We start from the raw sequence: 22,695 nt of genomic DNA on the forward strand, positions 1-22,695 counted from the left end.
GTGGCTATTTGACCGGCGCCGGTCTTTGAATCTGAAACACTATTTGACCGGTCATGACATCACTATACAGTCACTTTTTTTCTTTTTCTCTTTCAAAGCAAAAGACAAGAAGCGCGTATATAACTTCTAATTCGACCATTTTATTCAACTCGTTACGTGGTGCCAGCGATACGTCGCAGGTTCCTATACCGTACTATAGGGACTGAGTTCGATACTACCCGGAAGCGTTCCTTATTTTGTTATTTTTTTTTAACTAAATTTTGACCCGAAGTGCATTTTTGTAGTTAATTTTTAATTTGAGTTGTCTACAGCCCAATTTTTTATGGCAGTGGCTATTTGACCGGTGCCGGTCTTTGAATCTGAAACACTATTTGACCGTCATTACGTCACTATACAGTCACTTTTTTTCTCTTTCAAAGCAAAAGACGAGAAACGCGTGTATGACTTCTAATTCGACCATTTTATTCAACTCGTTACGTGGCGCGAGCGATACGTCGCAGGCTCCTACACTAAAGGGACTGAGATCGATACTACCCGGAAGCGTTCCTTCTTTTTTATTTATTTATTTTTTTTTAATTACATTTTGACCCGAAGTGCACTTTTGTAGTCAATTTTTAATTTGAGTTGCATTACATTTACATGCCATTACCATTTTTTTAAAAGAAGCATTGTATATAACTACCGTACTTGTTGTTGAGAGCAAAATGTAATGCTTCGTTCGGCAAACACGGTCACATCAATCAATCAAACATTTTATTTTTCGTCATTAACGCGTCCGGGACGAAAAAGATACTAACTACAAAAATCGATATAGACCTACCAGCACGTTAATGAACGGGAAAAGGTGGCAAAACCTTGAAAGGTTTAAAACGTGCCTGAATGAAAAATTATGTAGTAGGCTATAGTTAGCACGGCCCCAAACGGAAAATTACCCAGAGAAATTCTCAAATTTCAATAAATTAAAAAAACTCTAACTTTATTACTCACATTTGAAAAGACATAAAAAATTGGGCTGTAGACAACTCAAATTAAAAATTAACTACAAAAATGCACTTCGGGTCAAAATTTAGTTAAAAAAAAATAATGAAATATGGAACGCTTCCGGGTAGTATCGAACTCAGTCCCTCTAGTATGGGAGCCTGCTATGTATCGCTCGCGCCACGTAACGAGTTGAATAAAATGGTCGAATTAGAAGTTATATACGCGTTTCTCGTCTTTTGCTTTGAAAAAGAAAAAAAGTGACTGTATAGTGACGTCATGACCGGTCAAATAGTGTTTCAGATTCAAAGACCGGCGCCGGTCAAATAGCCACTGCCATTTTTTATGTTTTTTCAAATGTGAGTAATAAAGATAGAGTTTTTTTAATTTGCTGAAGTTTGAGAATTTCTCTGGGTATTTTTCTGTTTGGGGCCGTGCTAACTAGCCTACTACATAATTTTTCATTCAGGCACGTTTTAAACCTTTCAAGGTTTTGCCACCTTTTCCCGTTCATTAACGTGCTGGTAGGTCTATATTGATTTTTGTAGTTAGTATCTTTTTCGTCCCGGACGCGTAAATGACGAAAAATAAAATGTTTGATTGATTGATGTGACCGTGTTTGCCGAACAAAGCACATTACATTTTTGCTCTCAACAACAAGTAGTTATATACAGAGGTGGGCACCCGCTACTTTTAAAGTAGCGCGCTACCGCTATTTGGGCCAAAGTAGCGCGCGCTACCGCTACCCGCTACCAATTTACAAAAGTAGCGCTCTACCCGCTACCGCTACTCGGGCCAAAGTAGCGCGCGCTACCGCTACTTCTTCCGCTACTTTTGTCTAAAATGACACTAGGAAATACTCAAGTCCCTAGTGACGCAAAAATGATCTTGAAAACGAATGTTATCATTCGTTTACGCTGTCATTTTGAAGTCGTTATGGAAAACACATTCTAAGGGAAATTTATTGTTACAATCTTTCAAAAATACGAGCATTTCAAAATGAGAGTCACTAAGTCCTGCCCGCTTTCGCTTAAACATATCTTTTCCAACAGAAAAAAGTCTCTCCACCGCAGCACTAGAAGGAATGGGGGTGTTGTATTTAATGAACAAATGAACAAACTCGGTATTCGAAAAGCTCAAGGACTTGCTCTTGTCCGAAAAAAAGGCGTCCACAATTGTTGCTTCCTTCTGCACCGACGTTTCATGAGATGGCGCAAACACTTCAAAAAATACATCCTCGGAGTCATGACTGATGTTGGTATCACTCTTATCGGTATCAACCTGGCTTGATGTCTCCGCAACAGTCGAATTACATCTGTCTTGACTTTTTCTCGCAGTGCATCAGCATCATCCGTGGAAACGTAGTGCAGAAATTGTAGCCACGACGTCTTAATGGAGGGATGAAGACATGATGCCATAACGCATTTCATGTTGTTGAAGCACTTGTTGAATCGTTTCTTCACCCCTTCAAGGACTTTCACTTTCAACTCCTCACAGATCACAAGATCACTGATCTCGGTCAACTTCTCGCAACTTGTGATGGTTGGAAGCAAGACTCCGTAATATGCCTTGGACTCGCCCTGGAGAATGTCTAAAGCCTGGCAGATAGGCTTCATCACACGGAGATATTCGCCGAAGAAGTTGACGTCAGCTAGAAAAGACCGAAACTTTGCAACCAAACCGATTATATAGCTGCTTGACCACGCCAGTATTGTAAAAAAAACAAGCATTTTTTTCAATTTAAATTAAAAAGTAGCGGGGTGCGACTGAAAAAAAGTAGCGCCTCTCCCGCTACCGCTACTTTGGAATAAAAATAGCGCCGCTACTGCTGCCGCTACTCCAACTAAAAAGTAGCGCCGCTACCGCTACTTTTACCAAAAAAATAGCGCCGCTACAAAAGTAGCGCGCTACTGCCCACCTCTGGTTATATACAATGCTTCTTTTAAAAAAATGGTAATGGCATGTAAATGTAATGCAACTCAAATTAAAAATTGACTACAAAAGTGCACTTCGGGTCAAAATGTAGTTAAAAAAAATAAATAAATAAAAAAAAAGGAACGCTTCCGGGTAGTATCGAACTCAGTCCCTCTAGTATAGGAGCCTGCGACGTATCGCTCGCGCCACGTAACGAGTTGATTAAATGGTCGAATTAGAAGTTGTATACGCGCTTCTTGTCTTTTGCTTTGAAAGAGAAAAAAAAGTGACTGCATAGTGACGTCATGACCGGTCAAATAGTGTTTCAGATTCAAAGACCGGCGCCGGTCAAATAGCCACTGCCAATGCTTAAGCATTGGTTTTGAACAGTTGAAAAACCTTTTGCATGAAATTAATGCTAAATCAATCATTTTATTTTTTCTCATTAACGCGTCCGGGACAAAAAAGATACTAACTACAAAAATTGATATTGACCTACCAGCACGTTAACGAACAGGAAAAGGTGGCAAAACCTTGAAAGGTTTAAAACGTGCTCGAATGAAAAATTATGTAGTAGGCTATATATCAGTACGTAGTTAGCATGGCCACAAAACCTAAAAAACAAATGGCAAAAAATAAACAAAAACAGGGAGAAGCACACATGTAGTAATGAATGACAGCCTAATGAAAAGTGTTGTGGATTGAATTTGCCAGTTCCAATATTGATGTAGATGAGCATTGAGCAGTCAAAATAATAATAATAGGATGGAGAAAGAAAACCGGACATAAAAGAAACCCATCCTCAGGCAAAAGCCCGTTTCGATGTGGCCCAGCAGAGCAGGTGTTGAGCTCTTTCTGGGCATATTTCAAAATTGTGTGCTAGCCAGAGTAAGAAAAAATAAAATTGTAACGCAGTTAAGTCTAATTAGGTTCAAATGTTAGGGTAAAGTCTATACAGCAAATATTTAACCTTACTTTGTTTTTATCATTACAGACAAACTTTTTCTTAATTTCTGAAATCTCCACCTGATTACAAGCAAATTTTCATTAAAATTTCACATAGAATGGTATGGTACAAGGTGTAAATGACTTTTGTTTTATTCTATTCTTCTAATTTAAATGTATCTGGAGAAGTCATATATATATATATATGAAACATTATAAAAAAATTAACTCAGTGTTTGATACATAGTTTAGAAAATAGGTATGCAAGTTTGGTAAGCCACACATGTCTGTCCGTTACCAAAAAATCTCAAAAAAGTTTTTTTTTACAAACAACTATATATGATGCCTGCCCGTCAGACCGGTTGCAAGGTCGTCAGACCGTTGCAACCGGTTCCCCTGTATCTGCACGTTCCGATCTTATTGGACCGCAGTGGACATGGAGCTGGCCAAGAGTGTGTGCGTAGCCCTCGCGTAGTCATGACCACCTTAAACAACCACACAAGCGAATGGCCTTTGTCTCAATTTAGACCAGGACCAAAACAAAGCCCAATGGCGATGATATTACGGGTAACGGGGGCAGGCTTGGTAGAGCTGGAAGCCTCCAGCCCGGTCTCACACATTGGCGGCGGATCTATGATGATCGTCTCCCAATGAACTGCGGTGACATTGGGTTCCGACGATATATGATATACCGTAAAACCTCTATTTGAGCGCCACCTCTATTTGAACGCCACCTCTAATAGAACGCCACTTTTAAAGAAGGGTTGAAAAATAGAGCGCCTCCCTCTAATTGAACGCCACCTCCAATAGAACAGCACTTTGCCGTGTTGCCAATCATGGGGCCTGACAGGTTGCTTCAATTTTAAACTAAAAACAAACGAATTTTAAACTAAAAATTACCTGTATATACCGGTAAATGTGTACGATGTTTTTTCTTTTCATTAATAAACTTTATTTCAAAATTCTGACCAGCTAGTCGAAAAATAGAGTGCCAACCTCTAATTGAACGTCACCTCTAATAGAACGCCACTTTTAAACAAGAGTTGAAAAATAGAGCGCCATGGCGGTGAAATAGAGGTTTTACGGGTATGTTTTTTTAACTTCTAACATATATTGACGATCTCACATTTGGCAGCACATATCAACCCTATACAATTATCTTTCCTCCAATTTAAATCACTAGATTTATAGAAGTTTGATATTGTGTCTGTCCGTTACCATATTTTTCATGAATTTGTGTAGATTGTAAATAAGGCTTTGAACACCAAGACTGTCAAAGATGACTGGTAGGGTGGAGTGAAAAAAATAAAAATCACTAATTCAAAAAACGTCTCCTCTCAATAGTTGCCTTTGGTCCCAAAACTAAGTTTAAAAGTGGTTTTGGGAAGTTGCCTCGAATACTCAGGTGACAACCTTGATGCAAAGGTCATGCAGGGGTCAAATCCCATAAAAATGCCATAACTCTGTGAGCGATGATGCTAGAGAGCTAATTTTGATGCCAAAAGAAGCAGAATGTGCACTTTCCTATCTGTCTCAAAAGAAGTTTTTTTTGAAATTTCGCTAGATAATGGTTATTTTCACAAAATGTAATTTTCAGGTCAAATATGAATAACACATAGCATTATGCACAGTTTAACATCACCATAACATAATCACTTCACAAGAAATCAGCATAATGAGTATGATATATCTCTAACCAATGAAACACTCATTTGAGTGGTTTTAGAGCAAGCACAAACACAGGATGGTAACAACAAACAAATATGAAATTGGGTTTCATAATATTACAATAGCCTAGACGACAGACGTTAAATGCCAGTTTTATGCAGGGGGACATGGTATCGGCAGGAGGACCTAAGATTGAAATCGCTTTTTGGTATTGTATTGCTTCATCAGTTTTCGTGACCGAATCTTTAGCCTGATCAGACCGTCACGTCTGTTGAAGCCAGCTACTGCTGATGAAGCTTCGATTACAAGCTTTATGTGACGCTCCACAGCTTGATTGTGGCAATGTGGTGCATAATGAGCTTTTCTCCTCTGATTTTTTCGATGTCGCAGTTACTCAGCTGTCGAATTTCTGGTGGTTCGTTGGTTTGGTCAGAATTCAAGTTCACAAGTTTGTAGTAAGATTTAGCATGAACGTTGATTGCTGGAACATTGAATTTTCTCACATGGACAGAAGCTACATATTCTTCCCCATCAGATGGCTCATTTTGGACTAGTGCTGCTTCGCTTTCAGGCACTTCATTTTCAATTAAAAATTGTTCAATGACCCCTCTCAAACTAAGGATTTTGTTTACAGCTAAATGACAAACTGTCTCATCATCATCTGCCAACATCCCAAGAGAATGTTTTCTTGGTGCGCAAAGAATGCATTTCGCTTAAGGGCATCCAGTGCAATCTTCTGGACTTTATTGTTCGGAAATTTGATGACTCTTTGTAGCATGTTGAAGAAGTTTTTCGGTCCATCTGTGATCGTGTGGTAGTGCTTGATTTCAAACCATGCAGGAAAGTAAACTCTAATGCAAAATTCTATGATTGTTCCAATGTTGTGGTTGGTCGTTGTACAGAAACATAGAAACGGGGTATGCGACAGGCCAAGGTCAGCTACCTTGCATGGAAAAGTCTTCCAACTTCAAGAAGCTCGAGATCTTCATCAACAGTGCCCAACATTACAGCCATGCAGATTCTGTACCCATAATATTCGTCATTTAGCTGTGAACAAAATCCTTAGTTTGAGAGGGGTCATTAAACAATCGAAAATGAAGTGACTGAAAGCGAAGCAGCACCAGTACAAAACGAGCCATCCGATGGGGAAGAATCCGTACCTGCTGTCCATGTGAGAAAATTCAATCATGTTAAATCTTACTACAAACTTGTGAACTTAAATTCTGACCAAACCAACGAACCACCAGCAAATCGACAGCTGAGTAACTGCGACATCAAAAAAATCAGAAAAAAAAAGCTCATTATTCGCCACCCATGCCACAATCAAGCTGTGGAGCGCCACATAAAGCTTGTAACCGAAGCTTCATCAGCAAAAGCTGGTTTCAACAGACGTGACGGTCTGATCAGGCTAAAGATTCGGTCACGAAAACTGATGAAGCAATACAATACCAAAAAGCGATTTCAATCTTAGGTCCTCCTGCCGATACCATGTCCCCCTGCATAAAACTGGCATTTAACGTACTGTCGTCTAGGCTATTGTAATATTATGAAACCCAATTTCATATTTGTTTGTTGTTACCATCCTGTGCTTGTGCTTGCTCTAAAACCACTCAAATGTGTGTTTCATTGGTTAGAGATATATCATACTCATATGGTGATGTTAAACTGTGCATAATGCTATGTGTTATTCATATTTAACCTGAAAATTACATTTTGTGAAAATAACCATATATCTAGCAAAATTTCGAAAAAAACTTCTTCTGAGACAGATAGGAAAGTGCACATTCTGCTTCTTTTGGCATCAAAATTAGCTCTCTAGCATCATCGCTCACAGAGTTATGGCATTTTTATGGGATTTGACCCCTGCATGACCTTTGCGTCAAGGTTGTCACCTGAGTATTCGAGGCAACTTCCCAAAACCACTTTTAAACTTAGTTTTGAGAGCAAAGGCAACTATTGAGAGGGGACGTTTTTTGAATTAGTGATTTTTATTTTTTTCACTCCACCCTAAATTGACTGGGTATGTAGTCAGAAAGGGAAGGTGGGAACTAGCAATAGCGCATTACATCCACCTTTATAGATTGAAAAAAAATTGAAGTAAAAAAAAAATTATATGTGTCATATATATATAAATGTTTTTTATTAAAAAAATTCCCATTATAATTGTGATTCGTTAATGAAGATCATGTTTTGAGTCAGGGAAATATCAAAGATGTTTGTTATAACAATTGTTGGTTACTCGCTGCAAATGTCATTGACAAGTTTTCATTGCAAGTGAAGAAAGAGTAACTGTAAAATGTTATTCCAAAGCCAACGTATCAGGATCAACTGGGAGATAGCCAAAGGATGAGGACTTCCATGATTACCCTATAACAGGCCTCGAAATTCATGGCGGACATATCCGCCGTCACAGCATGTGATGTCTGCGGGAAGTACCATCTAGATCGGTCATATTTGTCTGCCGAGAAATAGCACAGGAACTAGCGTTACAAATCGTCATTGCATAGCACGAACAATTGTTGCGAGAATACAATTTCCCGCGCATCTACAAAATGTAAATACTGTAACCCGGCCTTAGCTTCCATTCAAGCAGGAAAACTTTTGATTTTTATGTTGCTTCAACGATTGATGACATTGAATCAGCGTAACAAAGGTGAATTCTTCGCTAAGAATCGATGGGAGTACTGGTAGGCGGAGGTGGGCACTGGGCACCCGCTACTTTTAAAGTAGCGCGTTACTCGCTACTTGGGTCAAAGTAGCGCGCGCTACCGCTACCCGCTGGGTCATTCCATGTCAAACGTCCCAGAAAAATGGCAAAAGTTAACCCACCCTCTCAGATTTTATTAAAAATTGGTATTCTTACAGAACTTTTCACCACGATTCTGAAAAACTAAGTCTGAGAAATATCGGTCGAGAATTGACAAAGTTATCGGCAATTTAAATTTGGGTTCTGTGAGGGGGTACCTGCTCATGAAATACATCGTAAATGAACAAGCAAAACTTTAAACCACTATAACTAGTTGTTTAATCAGTTTATAAATCTCTTTATTTGAAAAATGATGCTACCCAGATGTATTCTACAATATTTCACTGGTAAAAAAATGTTGACTCCTCGGCTCCCCCGGTTTTTGGGGGGGAATTGGGACCCAGTTTTCATGTGCACTCATGCGTTACAACAATTTTGGATGCCTGTATTTTGAAGAGCACAGGAGTGATCACCTTGTGTAATACATCATTTGAAAGCTCTTAACTAGCAGAATTTGCTTGTAAAATCTGAAAGCTGCTTCTTTTAGTTTCAGGCAAAAAATTACATAGAATGCTCTCAAACGTATAAATGAACTAATAAAGCCCCGCTTTTTAATATAACAGTGACAGTACTGGTGTCCTACAATCCCAATAAACAGGTTGCTTCTATTGTGTCATTCTACGGTATGTGCTAAATTACTTTTTTAATGAAGCAAAGCTAAATCATTGCCTTATATTAAAAAAATATGTGATCACAAATGATGTTGAAAGCGTATCCAGTTTCTGTTGATTTTTTCTTTACACTTCACATTGAGATGGTACTGCCCTCTGGTTGTGGCGAGTGAAGGAACATCAATAGGGCATAAGATATGCTGAAATGGAACCCAGCAGACATCTGCTTGTTGTGGCCAATAGAAGGATTGAGAAGGACCATTTGGGTGCATAAAATCAACTGAAACATCTTCATTATTCTTGTCAACATCTTTAGCTACAGCAATGTACCATTTTTGGTCATACACAACAGATAGGAATTGGCCTTCTGTTACATGAAGTTGTGATGAAACATCTTGAGCACCAGGCTGTAAACTTAAAGATACTACTAGAGAAAATTCAGTGTCACTGCTAATTCTTTTCATGCCCAGTTTGTGTGAGTCAAATGGCTTAAAATAATGAAATCCGTAGGTCCCCTTAATTGTGGATGCTTCTTTGAATCGATTATTGAGACCTGTTCTTAATTCATTTAGATCTTCTTTGAGTAGTTGAACAAATGAGATAAGAAGTTTTTCTTTGCAGTGAGTCATCATTGCAGAAACAGTTGTTATTTGATTTTCTAATGGTCGTCTAAGACTTTCCATTGCAGTTGATCTTTTTACAGTGCCACCAATTCCATCACAAGGGGATTTTCCGTGACTAGTGGCAAAAAAAGACCAAGCTGCTTGTACACCAAAATCAACTTCATGTTTGAATAAATTATAAAATGACTTGCAATTTTTGTACTGTGCAGCACAGCCGTCAGTGAAGTATTCTACATAATGCAAATTTGAAATTTTCGTTTTCAGTAACTCAGTAGTTTTCTTTTGAATCAAGTACACCATAACAACATCATGTTGCAACTCTTCTGAAAGAAAACACATGCATGTGTGATGCAATTCGTCATTTTCTTTATTAGTAACATACTACTGGGTGGACAGTGCAGGTCTGGTGAGTCCAGTGGTAACCTTGTGCCTCATCTTGCACATGAAATGAAAAATTTTCTGCGAAATCCATGAGAATAATAGCTGAATTACGGTCAAAATTTTCCTTATTTTCTCTCAAATATGAAGATTGTGAGTGTGAAATAAAATGATGGGGTATTAATGCTGACATTTTGTAAGAAATTACATTTATGAAGTCCGAAACTGGTAACTGCTGCAATATGAGTTCAGTTCTGTCCACTGTAGTCCACTGTCTGAAAGTAATATCTTTGTTTGTGTCCTCAAACTTCTCACACAACTTTGCTTCAACCCCTGCAATTCCTGGGCATTTGTCGCATCTTTGTAACATACAATCTCTGTTGTTCATGTCACAGACTGCAAGTCTTATGAGATCTTTGTATGACTCTTCCATCTGTGCGGCATGCAACAAAAGCACCACATTTTGGTGTATTGTGCACACACACACAGAATGTGTTCCGGATGCGCTGACGCACCATTTAGGTCTAAGTGTACAAAATTTAGAAAATCCAATTTTTGTTTCTTGGTTTTGTTCTTTGAATGATATATAGAGCTCTTTTAATGTGCACAGAAGCAACCTTTTTTGTTCATATTGATTTTTCTTGATGTTAACACGGTCTTTCATTTCTGGCATTATTCTAGTATTTTCATTGTTTTGGTAAAAGCATTTAACCTTTTCGATAATATTTTCTGGCAGTGATTTTCCCTTTCGAGGTAATGGCAAGGCACCTATGCCACTTGAAATTTCAAGCGTTCGAGCTACTCTGACCGTTCTTTCAGTAACAGAAAATTCATTCATAGTCTTTTCTCTTGACCAGTTGCTTGGTGCCATTGTAAGGACTTGTATTTTTTCTGCTCTCGTACTGTCAATGTGGTTAATTTTTTTTTTCATTTTTGAGATAATGTTGTCAAAAGATTTTATTTTCATTTTGTCTTCATCTTTAGTGTCAGGTTGGTCTTGCTGTGGGTCTACATCACTGACATTAAGAACATTGGATATCTTTGCTCGAAAGGTATCATGAATTTGATGTAATTTCCTTTTTCCATAGGAAATTTTACTGCTTGAAGGCATACTATGCAACTTCACAGGTGATTCTTCAACGCTCTGTAAACTTTCATTAAGCTTGCTGAAGGATTCGTTTGCTTCAACAGTAGATGCAATGTCGTATATTTCACTGTCAGTGTCAGTCGAATTCGAAGCTTCTTCACTTGATAATACATGTTGAAAGAGAGTTTCTTGAAGTCTTGCACTGCAATTGGCACACACCTTTTTTCCCGGTACAATGTTTAAATTGTAATTTTTAGATTTTTGGTAACATTCCCAAGTGATAGGACGTATATAACGATTTTTGACTGGTTTACTGTGGACTTGAAAAGGATCACAACACTTTTTCTGCAAGGAAGAGTACCGATCAATGTAATTGTACTTGTGGAAAATACATACGTTCTCCAAACAACATTCATTACCCTTATCAGCAGCAATTCGAATATTCAGAAGCACTCGTTCATCATCTGTCAGAGTGTCAATTGGCAAAATACCTTGTTTTTGTGTTGGATATGCCTTTTTGTGGCATTCAGTATCCAGTGAGACACCAACACTACACTTTTGTATCTTAACAACTTTTAATCACAAATTAGGTCACATAAAGTATAGATAATAGAAGCAGGATCACAAAAATATCTGAAAAATGAAACTGTGTTTTATTATCACCCTGCTCGAAACAAATTACAAAAAGCAAGCATAAAATTAAGAACAAAGTAAGGTACTCAGCAAGAGCTTTCATTTGAGCCATTACTCAACTTTCTAGCTAGTGTACACTTCAAGATATGAGCTTTTAAAGTTATCGTTACGCATGAATGCACAAGCACATACCCCCAAACTAAACCCCCTTTAATTACTGACCCATATTTCAAAAACATGAAAAACTGTAATGAGGTGATTGAAAATGTCTTAAAGGTTCACCTAACCTGCTAAAATGACAACAATATACAAATTAGAAAGAAATACGACATTTTAAACACAATATTATCAAAAACCATTGATGCGTGTCGCCGCAGTGATCACATATTTGACATATTTTCAAAATGTCATAACTTCGGCAAGCATTGATCGATTTCGAAAATTTTTTTGTTGTTGAAATCAGTGTAACTAGCTGCATGGACATACAAAACATGATAAAAATCTGAGGGGTTGGGTTAACTTGCCTGGGCAGTTGACATGGAATGACCCCGCTACCAATTTACAAAAGTAGCGTGCTACCCGCTACCGCTACTCGGGCCAAAGTAGCACGCGCTACCGCTACTTCTTCTGCTACTTTAGTCTAAAATGACACTAGGAAACACTCAAGTCCCTAGTGACGCAAAAATGACCTTGAAAACGAATGTTATCATTTATTTACGCTGTCATTTTAACGTCGTTATAGAAAACACATTCTAAGGGAAATTTATTGTTACGCATCTTTCAAAAACATGAGCATTTCATAATGAGAGTCACTAAGTCCTGCCTGCTTTCGCTTAAGCACATCTTCTCCAACAGAGAAAAGTCTCTCCATCGCAGCACTGGAAGGAAAGGGAGTGTTGTATTTAATGAACAGATGTTTTAACTCAGTATTCGAAAAGCTCAAGGACTTGCTCTTGTCCGAAAAAAATGCGTCCACAATTGTTGCTTCCTTCTGCACCGACGTTTCATGAGATGGCGCAAATACTCCAAACAATACATCCTCGGAGTCATGACTGGTGTTGGTGTCACTCTTATCGGTATCAACCTGGCTTGATATCTCCCGCAACAGTCGAATTACATCTGTTTTGACTTTTTTCGCAGTGCGTCAGCATCATCTGTGGAAACGTAGTGCAGAAATTGTAGCCACGACGTCTTGAAGGAGGGATGAAGACATGATGCCATAACGCATTTCATGTTGTTGAAGCACTTGTTGAATCGTTTCTTCACCCCTTCAAGGACTTTCACTTTCAACTCCTCACAGATCACAAGATCACTGATCTCGGTCAACTTCTTCACGCAAATTGTGATGGTTGGAAGCAAGACTCCGTAATATGCCTTGGACTCGCCCTGGAGAATGTCTAAAGCCTGGCAGATAGGCTTCATCACACGGAAATATTCGCCAAAGAAGTTGATGTCAGCTAGAAAAGACCGAAACTTTGCAACCAAGCCAATTATATAGCTGCTTGACCACGCCAGTATTGCAAAAAACAAGCATTTTTTTCAATTTAAATTAAAAAGTAGCGGGTAGCGGGAGTGCAACTGAAAAAAAGTAGCGCCTCTCCCGCTACCGGTACCACTACTTTGGAATAAAAATAGCGTCGCTACTGCAGCCGCTACTCCAACTAAAAAGTAGCGCCGCTACCGCTACTTTTACCAAAGTAGCGCGCTACTGCCCACCTCTGCTGGTAGGCTACTTCTACACGAATCACGTGCAACTTAGTTCAAGTTTATGTCACAATGTCTGGCTTTGATCTCGGAGCAATATTGATAAGGCAAGGGTGGTTACAAAATTAGATTATACGAGTAATCTGTTACAGCAAGATGCAGCAAATTTGTTAAGTTTTGGTATTATAGTAAGAAAGAAATAGCCCAGGAAAAATTTACTTTCGCTCACATGACACGCAAATAAACTTAGCAGAAAATAGTAGCGTTAGTGTAGAAGTTTTTCGACCCGTGCCCAGAGCATTGTGACGGAAAAAGCCACACGACCTCGTTCGGGGGAAGTTAATCAGTCATGCGGCTTATTAGGCAGCTACACAGCGCTCTGACTCTTCAAGCGCTGCTATTTTGCATTCATCAAATGCTGGCATTTGCACAACAATCTAACCTCTTAGTGTTATTTATTTAATAAGAATCGATTTCGCTATAGTAATAGCATCTTCAGCTAGCACATGTAAAAAAGAAAATTTGAAAAATATATACGTAAAATGAACAAATAAAGCAAACTCCGATGTTATCAACATGCATAAAAATTATATTTTAAATAGATGGTTACAAAATATTAAAATCAAAACCTGCAAGCCTAAATCTTAACTGGTGGGGCATTCCATTTATAATCATCAGATTTTTTCAAATTTTGTAACCACTAGTCACAGATTTTGCTTATTTTGACATATTTTATACATACTAAAAAATGATGAAAATAGCAAAAAATTTTTTGAAATATCTTTATTGGGGGCCGAGATAGAGCACTTTGAATTTTCGGCCACTAGTAGGATTTTGGGAGCTGAGCACAGCCATTTTTTCATTTCGCGCCTTCATTTTTTGGCAATAACTCTTTACCTTGAACGATTTTCATAATGAAAACATGCATTTTACCAATTTAAGACCCAAGGAATTCATTTTTGCACTTTAAATTATGCTAAGATGAAGATTTCAAATGGTAATTTAGGTTTAAAGTTTTTCTTATTTTATTTTTGATACGCTAACTTTGGGGGAATATTTCGGAGCGTTGGGAAAAAGGTGCAAAAAAAATTTTTTTTTCTTTGAACAAAGCAATTGAAGTATAATACTTTTACTAAATTTGGTTGATGTAAGTTTTGCATAAACCAAAATATTCAACTTAGAAAATATCAACCCATATGATCAAAAAAATGAATATAATTGAAACATAACTGATGCTTTGTCACAATATTTGTAGGGTTTCGCCATATTATCGTGCGTTTCTTTATAAATTTTTAATGTGTCAAATTACCAATGTTTTATTAGTCAGCTGATATCACACAGCTAGTCTGATCAAAATTTTGTGACACTTGTGCCCTAAATGGTGTATTAACGTCTCACGCAGTGGTACACACTCAGTCTGTGTGTGTACACAACACCAGAACACTATCTTACTATGTAATGCTACTAATATGACTCAAAATTACAAAGATTTTATGTCCATGATTGTATGTAACACAGAAAATAAGATGTGCATGGTGCATAGATGTGAAAGTTGTCCTGGAAGAGAAGTTTTACACCAATTTTTAACAGAAAAGCTAGGAGGTGAATCTGAAGATGACATTGTTTATACACAATGGCAGTTCACTGATCGATCAACTCTAAAAACCTTAGTTTCTTCATCATCTTTCACAGACATTCTAACACAAGCAGTGGACAAGCTTACAGCACACTCTTTCATAGCTATGTATCTGTCAGAACGCAAACAAACACTAAACTTTGAAAGCTGTACATTGCTATTTTGGATTTTGCAGAAAATTACAAGTTTGTTGTTCAAGATGAAGTGCAATCATTCCACTGAAATCAAAGTCAATCTCAATACATCCAGTGGCATTTCATTACAAGAATTCTGAAGATAAATTTGTCCAACAGTAGTGTTAGTAGTAGTAGTCCAGTTTTAATCCGGTGATGTCCCCATTACCGAGGGTGGCCGGATCCAACAATCCATGTGTTTTATTTCAGATGATTTGTGCCATGATACAGCATGATTTGTCTACAAAGTTTTTCAACATATTACAACTTTTGTACATCTTCAACTAAACGAAAAAATAAAGAAAATCGAATATTTTGCTGATGGATGTGCAGCTCAGTACAAAAACTACAAAAACCTGCTTAACCTCTGTTACGGTATCATAAAACTGATTTTTGAATGGATTGCTCCTAGACTTTTTTTGCCACCAGTCATGGTAAGCCTCCTTGTGATGGAATAGGAGGCACAGTGAAACGATTGGCCACTAGAGCAAGTTTTCAAAGACCTTACACAAACCAAATTCTCGATTTTGATGCATTAATGAAATTCTGTAAAGAGTATATACATAAAAGGCATACAGTTTTTTGACATTCAAAGCAATGAACTTCAAAGAATTCGACACAATAGAAAGGTATGTTCAAGGCTCCACTGTACATGGTATATACACAATCTTTTCATTATTTTGAACCAAAATCTTCTCACAGTATTGCATGTAAAAGGATTAGTGATGATAAAGAATTTACTGGAATACACAAATTCTTTGAAACTACTGCCTCTCTTTGACTATGTTGCATTCACATATGATTTATATTGGTGGCTTGGCATGGTACAAGAAGTTTTTAGGGACGAAGGAGATGTCAACATCAAGTTCAAGGCACCTCATGGATCATCTCAATATTTCTATTGGCCGAGGGATGATTTCTGCTGTGTTCCTTCTGAGCATACTTTATGTGTTGTTTCATCTCCTAGCCCTGTAACAATATCTGGACGCAACTACAGTATGTAATCAAAAAAGAAGACTTGAAGAAAATTGAACAAACCTTTAATGACCTTTTGTAGAATGTAGATACTTGTGTACTGTGAAAACTGATTCTTAATTACCCAATCAGAAAATTGGCTTAATCAACCACTTAAAAAACTGCTATTGATGCATCCAGCCTTAAAAGTTGATGAAGTGATTTCTGTTTGTGTTGTTTGTATTGAGATCTCTTACAATGTTTATGGTACATATGAGTTTACTGAGTTTGTCATTCTGTTCTAGTTTAAGACAAAGGAATAAAATAGACTAGAACTAAGGCAATAGGGATACACTGTCCTCAAATACACTTGCAAAAGATGTTCAAAGAGCATTTAATGTGCTCTAAGTCCTATGTTTTAACTTTATAGCCATTTCTTCATAACAATTTTAGTTAAATTACTGGTATTTTCTAAGTTGATTATTTTGGTTTATGCAAAACTTACATCAACCAAATTTGGTAAAAGTATTATACTTCAATTGCTTTGTTCAAAGAAAAAAAAAATTTTTTTGCACTTTTTTCCCAACGCTCCGAAATATTCCCCCAAAGTTAGCGTATCAAAAATAAAATAAGAAAAACTTTAAACCTAAATTACCATTTGAAATTTTCATCTTAGCATAATTTAAAGTGCAAAAATGAATTCCTTGGGTCTTAAATTGGTAAAATGCATGTTTTCATTATGAAAATCGTTCAAGGTAAAGAGCTATTGCCCAAAAATGAAGGCGCAAAATGAAAAAATGGCTGTGCTCAGCTCCCAAAATCCTACTAGTGGCCGAAAATTCAAAGTGCTCTATCTCGGCCCCCAATGAAGATATTTCAAAAATTTTTTTTTCTATTTTCATCATTTTTCAGTATGTATAAAATATGTCAAAATAAGCAAAATCTGTGACTAGTGGTTACAAGAGGTGTTTGATTATAAATGGAATGCCCCTGGTGTTCTCCCACGATTTCCAACAATATACTGGTACAAAACTCAAGAAATACGTTATCCTTATCATCCATCTAGTAAATTACAACAGTTTTAGAAGGCGAATACAAAGAAAAACGCAATTTAGTTTCAGTCCATTGCCGTAAGTTTACATTGATAAAACGTCAATAAAGAATAAGTGTGAATGGGCATCCATCTAGTAAATTACAACAGTTCAACAAGACGAATACAAAGAAAACCGCAATTTAATTTCAGTCCATTGCCTTAAGCTTACATAGACAAAGCGTCAAAAATGAATAAGTGTGAATGAGCATAGTTGAAGAATCTATACCACAGGGGTCGGAGGTTGCTGATGACATGGGATTTAAGTGGTTGGTCGAATCAATTTCTGTATGTTTATGGTGGCTTTCTCGTCGTTGGTCTGATGAAAGCCTTTCAGAGTGATCCCACTGAAAGTTTAAAAAGCCTTCTAAACCGTAGCTATAGTTCTCAAATGGCGAAGAATTATCAAGATAAAGTGATTCAGCATGACGATCGATGTTAAAACTGGTGTGTCCGCCGTGAGACTTAATTTGTCCGCCGAGATAGCTGCTCAGATCGGACACGTTTGTCCGCCGTCAACAAAAACGAATTTCGAGGCCTGCTATGATAAGTGATGTTGTGCAGGCTATAACCACTCCAGGCCTTATTCCTGGAGGAGAGAGAAATGTTTCCTTTTACATACCAGAACTTCATCACATTTGGGGATACTATGACTCAAATGTACTGTACAAATGTACTCAAAAGGATACTATGAAAAAGTTGTAAGTTTGCATGAATTAAAGATAATTTCAAGAATTTATATCCAATCAACTGCTTTTATCTTCCACTAGTGAAAAGTGACCGCTATGATGATGCAAATATTGATAAGCATATAAAAATATTGTAAGGAATGAAAGAACTGAAACCTTATTCTACTTGAATAAGGTTTGAATAAAGAACTGGAACCTTATTCTATTTGAATAAGGTTTATGGATCACTAGGAGTTTTTGCAGTTCTAGCTGATTTAATTTATTTTTTAATTACTTAACTGTATCTAAATTTAAAATTGGCAATGGCCCAAAACACAGTTAAAGAAGAAATCAAAAAGATTCTGGCCACTACAAACATATTAGATGAAGTAATATCAGAGAGAAAGACATTACCCATTGAAACATGCATCAAGCAAGACGAAGCTCTAATGGATGAGATAGCTCAAAAACTGGTAAAACATCTTCTTGGAAATAAAGTATTTCAACAACAGATGGAAAATCAAATAAATGCTTCTGTCAAAGAAAAAAGTGCTCAACTGGACAACAAATTTAAAGAAGTTGAAAGAAAACAAGAAGAATTAGAACAATACTCAAGAAGAAATTGTATCTTGATACATGGAATGCCAGAAGAAACAAAGGAAAATACTGACAAGATTGTAGAAAAAATTTTAAAAGAAAAATTGGACATCACCATCACACAAAAAGATATTGACAGAAGCCATAGGCTAAAAGTAGGGGGGTGTGTTATTTGACGAATTTCACGATGGCAACGTGGTACGGTGCTTAAAATATGTGGAGTAGTATCCAAATCCGGAATATGAAAATAATTATCATATTGGACCACCCTAACCCCCATGTACATGCCCCCTGAAAAGGGGGTATCCATAAATTCACCAAAATATGAGTTTTTAAGCCTTTTCACCAAACGACGTGTATTTTGGCGGTATTTATGGTGCTCCTATAGGGGTTTTCGGGGTCTGTGAGTTCAAATATGGCATTAGAAATTACCTCCAAAAATCCAATATAATGGTAATCCAATATGGCGGCCAAAATGGCGCTTAGAATGGGTACTTTCGTAAAGTTTAACCAAACATAATCATGTAATATGTCGAATTATAGGTTTTCGGGGGCGTAGAATACGAATTCATGATTATTTCAAACAAAAAATAAGCTGATAACAGCATATTTTCAAACTTATGACGTATATGTAATTTAGTATAAAACACAGTATTCAGCTCTTTGTTAGATTCATGCCGTCAAGAACAGAATTTAAATCAGTCATCGTAACATCCGCTTTGCCACTCAAATTACTCAGGTAAGTTTTCAGATTGGCTCCATAAACAGAAGATGGCAACTTTTTATGGTCTTTCAATAAACGAAAAATGTCACTTTGTTTTGGAACTGAGAGTGCAGTGTCACGGGCGTATCTGATCTCGAGGTATAACCGCTTCTGTTTCTCAATCTCTGTTATATTACTATTTAGAATCTCATCCACATCAGAGTCCTTCGTAAAAGGATCGCCTTGTTTTTTCAGTTTGTTTAAATCATTATTTTGTCTTTTATCAAATTGTGCTACATTAGCTATTTTTTTGCCGGCGAGGCCCTGTTGTTGCAAATGCTTCTGTTGCTCATCCCAGGCTTTCATTATGACGGGAATCGTAAACTTTGCAATGTTGCCATATTCTCGGAATGAACCAGAAGATTTGGATTCTATCAAGTCCTGTGATTTGGCCTTTACTTGAACAGTCGACGCACACTTTAAGTTCTTGGCGTCTCGTTGTTTGAGTTCATAATTTATGAATCCTACCGCCCGTTCTGAATCCAGATTGTGTATAAGGGCACTTTCTAGTTTTTCCGAATCCATTCTTGACAGAGCAATCTCCGATACCTCATCTGAAAATCCAAATAGGTCCCCTTTCTGGCGTTGGAAACCATCCGCTAGTTTTGGTAATAACAGGACGTGTGTCTTTAATTGCTTTACTAAGTGACGTACGGATATCTTGGCTGTATGTTGTCTGGTTGAAGCGTTCCAGGGAAATGAAGTTGAGTGCAGGCTGTTGGAGATTGAACAAAGCCTGAGCATCGGTTTCACGAAGGTTTTTATTCAGTGTTTGGAAAGCTTCTGTTAGCTTTGAATACTTAGTAGTTTTTGCCGTAGTGAGGGATAGAAAAGGTTCTACCAGATGCAATCCAATCAGTGCTCCTACAACGTACATTACTCTCATGAAATCTAGTTCTAGAAAACATCTTACAATACAAGCGAGCTGGTTTGTTACTTGCTCAAATTTTTGTAGAAATCTATTCACGTCTTGAAGATGGTGAACAACTACAGCGCAAGTGAGTGTCAACCGATTAAATCTTTCATCTTTTAAACATAGGGAAAGATTCTTTTTCGGCGCTATGAAGATATCAAAATCCACTGCTCTGTTCCAAGGCTTATGATTGAAGTCGTGGTTTACGAGCCTTGTTATGCAATCGAGTGCTTGCTCGGTCACACTTGAATGTGTATTAGCCTACTTGCTTCAACGAGGAATTTTGAATAGATTTTGTCCTTTCCAAGAGCGTTCTCTATCTCTGCCGATAACCTCGTGATTATTCTATTGAACATCAATGTTGGATGCACATTACAGAAGAGGTGATCAGGGATGTGCCCAGTCTCAAGTCTTTCAGCTACAAATTTCTCTACCTCTAGATTGTGCAAAGTCTGATCAGTAAGAATGAAGTCAAGTTTTTCAAACAGAAGTTTGGTGCTAACTCCACTAGCAGCTGATAACACATTTAACACGGCAATCTTCAGTTCTGCTAGGTTTTCACGAGTCTCGGATGCAATTGGCAATGTTGGTAGTGGTCGAAACATGCCATTTACCGTTACACCCTGAACTGAGAAGGACCCAGCTCCTTGCTTTTTTGATCCGTCATCTGCGTACGTAACTGCAGATTTTTCATCGCTGTCCATCATCTGTTTTACGATTTCATCTAACTCCAAAGCTTCTAAACTTCGCCCCACCTGTTTCACGTTGCGCTTATCAGGCAACGTATCTCTATCTATTTCATCGGGAGACTCATTATGAAGTTTCCATTTTTGACCAAAAACCTTATTGCCGATGGTCACAACGGCCGCTGCCGCCTGTGTTTCTGACATGTGGTTGACGCTTTTTAATTTGTCCATTGCCTCGTAAACCTCTGGACGCACTTTTCGTTCACCTAAACGGATGTGACGATACTGCGCTGGCATGTCATCATGTTCATCAGATATACTGAGACCAAAATTGAGCTTTTGTTTCATTCTGTGTCCTCTTGAAACTTCCTCGGAATCACTTACTTCATACTCGCTTCGTTTTTTTCAGCTGATTGTTCGGAGGAGCCACTTATCTCTGCTTTTTCTTCCAAGTATGATTTTTCTACGACAGCCGTCTGGCGCGATCTGTCGATACTCTGCATATCCTGAGGATATTGCTAAACACAATGCAAAATAACAAGCATAATTCATCAGTATAAACATGTATAAATACTAAGGTATATTCACTGTGCATGCCAGGAAAGAATAAGCCTACATTTGGGATCAAATTCGTATTCTACGCCCTCGAAAACTTATAATTCGACATATCACACAACTATGTTTGGTCAAAATTTACAAAAGTACCCATTCCAAGCCCCATTTTGGCCGCCATATTGAAATACCGCCATATTGAAAATTCTTAGGAATTTTCTAATGTCATATTTGAACACACAGACCCCGAAAAGCCACATATGAGTAAGATAAATACCACCAAAACGCAAGTATAGTGGGTGAAAAGGCCAACAATCTCATATTTTTCTGAAAATAGGGGTACCTTATATTCAGGGGGCATGTACATGGGGGTTAGGGGAATCGTATGTCGAGTTTTCATAAATATTCTAGATTTTGATACTTCTCCACAAATTTTTAGCAGCGTATGGTATGAATCGACAATTAACACACCCCCCTACTAAAAGCAAAGCCAAACCATTGCAGACCTTTAATTGTCAAATTTACAAACTATCACATAAAATATATGGTGTATTCTCAGAAACGAAAATTAAAAGGAACCAAACTTCTGATCACTGAGTCGCTCACAACTCAAAGACTGAAATGCATCAGAATGTTAGAAACAAAAAGGCAGGAAAAAGAAATCCATTCGTACTGGACAACAGATGGGAAAATATTTTACACCAAAGCAAAAGACAGCAGTAAGAAAATTTTTATGCCCTTCAACATTGAAAATTGTGAGCTTTAAATTTCTTTTTATGATAGACATGATACGTTATTTACATATTACTGATGAAAAATCAGTTAGTACTCTCTGATACTGTTAAGTGTTTCTAAACTATTCTTTATACCGCAAAACAAAACAAGGTTTTTACTTAAATGACACCTCACTTATGCCATGTATGTTAGAAATCTTGTAAAAGAAACCAGAATTCTATTTGCTGTGACATATGTGATCAGTGGGCACACTTGAAGTGCATATCTTTAACTTTGCCACAATTTAAAAAACTTGGAGCCTCTGATGAGCCGTACTACTGTAACAAATGCGTGTCATGCATTATTTTTTTTAATAACATATCAAATCTAGACCTAACTACACTTAATAATGATAAACCTTACAAGGTAAATGAGCTTTTGCGTGATCAAAGCCAAAGTTATTGTGAAATCAAGGATCTATCTTCAAAGATAAATGTCTATGAAAAGAATCAACTGTTATTACTCCATGTGAATATGAGAAGCTTAGTTGCTAATCTTGCAAAACTAGAATCATTGCTCACTGAAATTCCAAGGCTACCAGA

At 37.4% G+C, this 22,695-nt stretch overlaps 1 protein-coding gene and 1 pseudogene across 1 annotated transcript in view; both read right to left on the reverse strand.

Annotated features, from left to right (window-relative positions):
- The window catches only part of LOC145781078 (uncharacterized), a 446,514-nt gene that overhangs the window by 107,251 nt on the left and 316,568 nt on the right, over positions 1 to 22,695 (reverse strand). The window lies entirely within an intron of this gene.
- Positions 5,817 to 11,869, reverse strand: LOC145781214 (uncharacterized; annotated as a pseudogene).

Source organism: Aplidium turbinatum, chromosome 12 (assembly GCF_918807975.1).
Source record: "Aplidium turbinatum chromosome 12, kaAplTurb1.1, whole genome shotgun sequence".
NCBI classification, from domain to species: domain Eukaryota; kingdom Metazoa; phylum Chordata; class Ascidiacea; order Aplousobranchia; family Polyclinidae; genus Aplidium; species Aplidium turbinatum.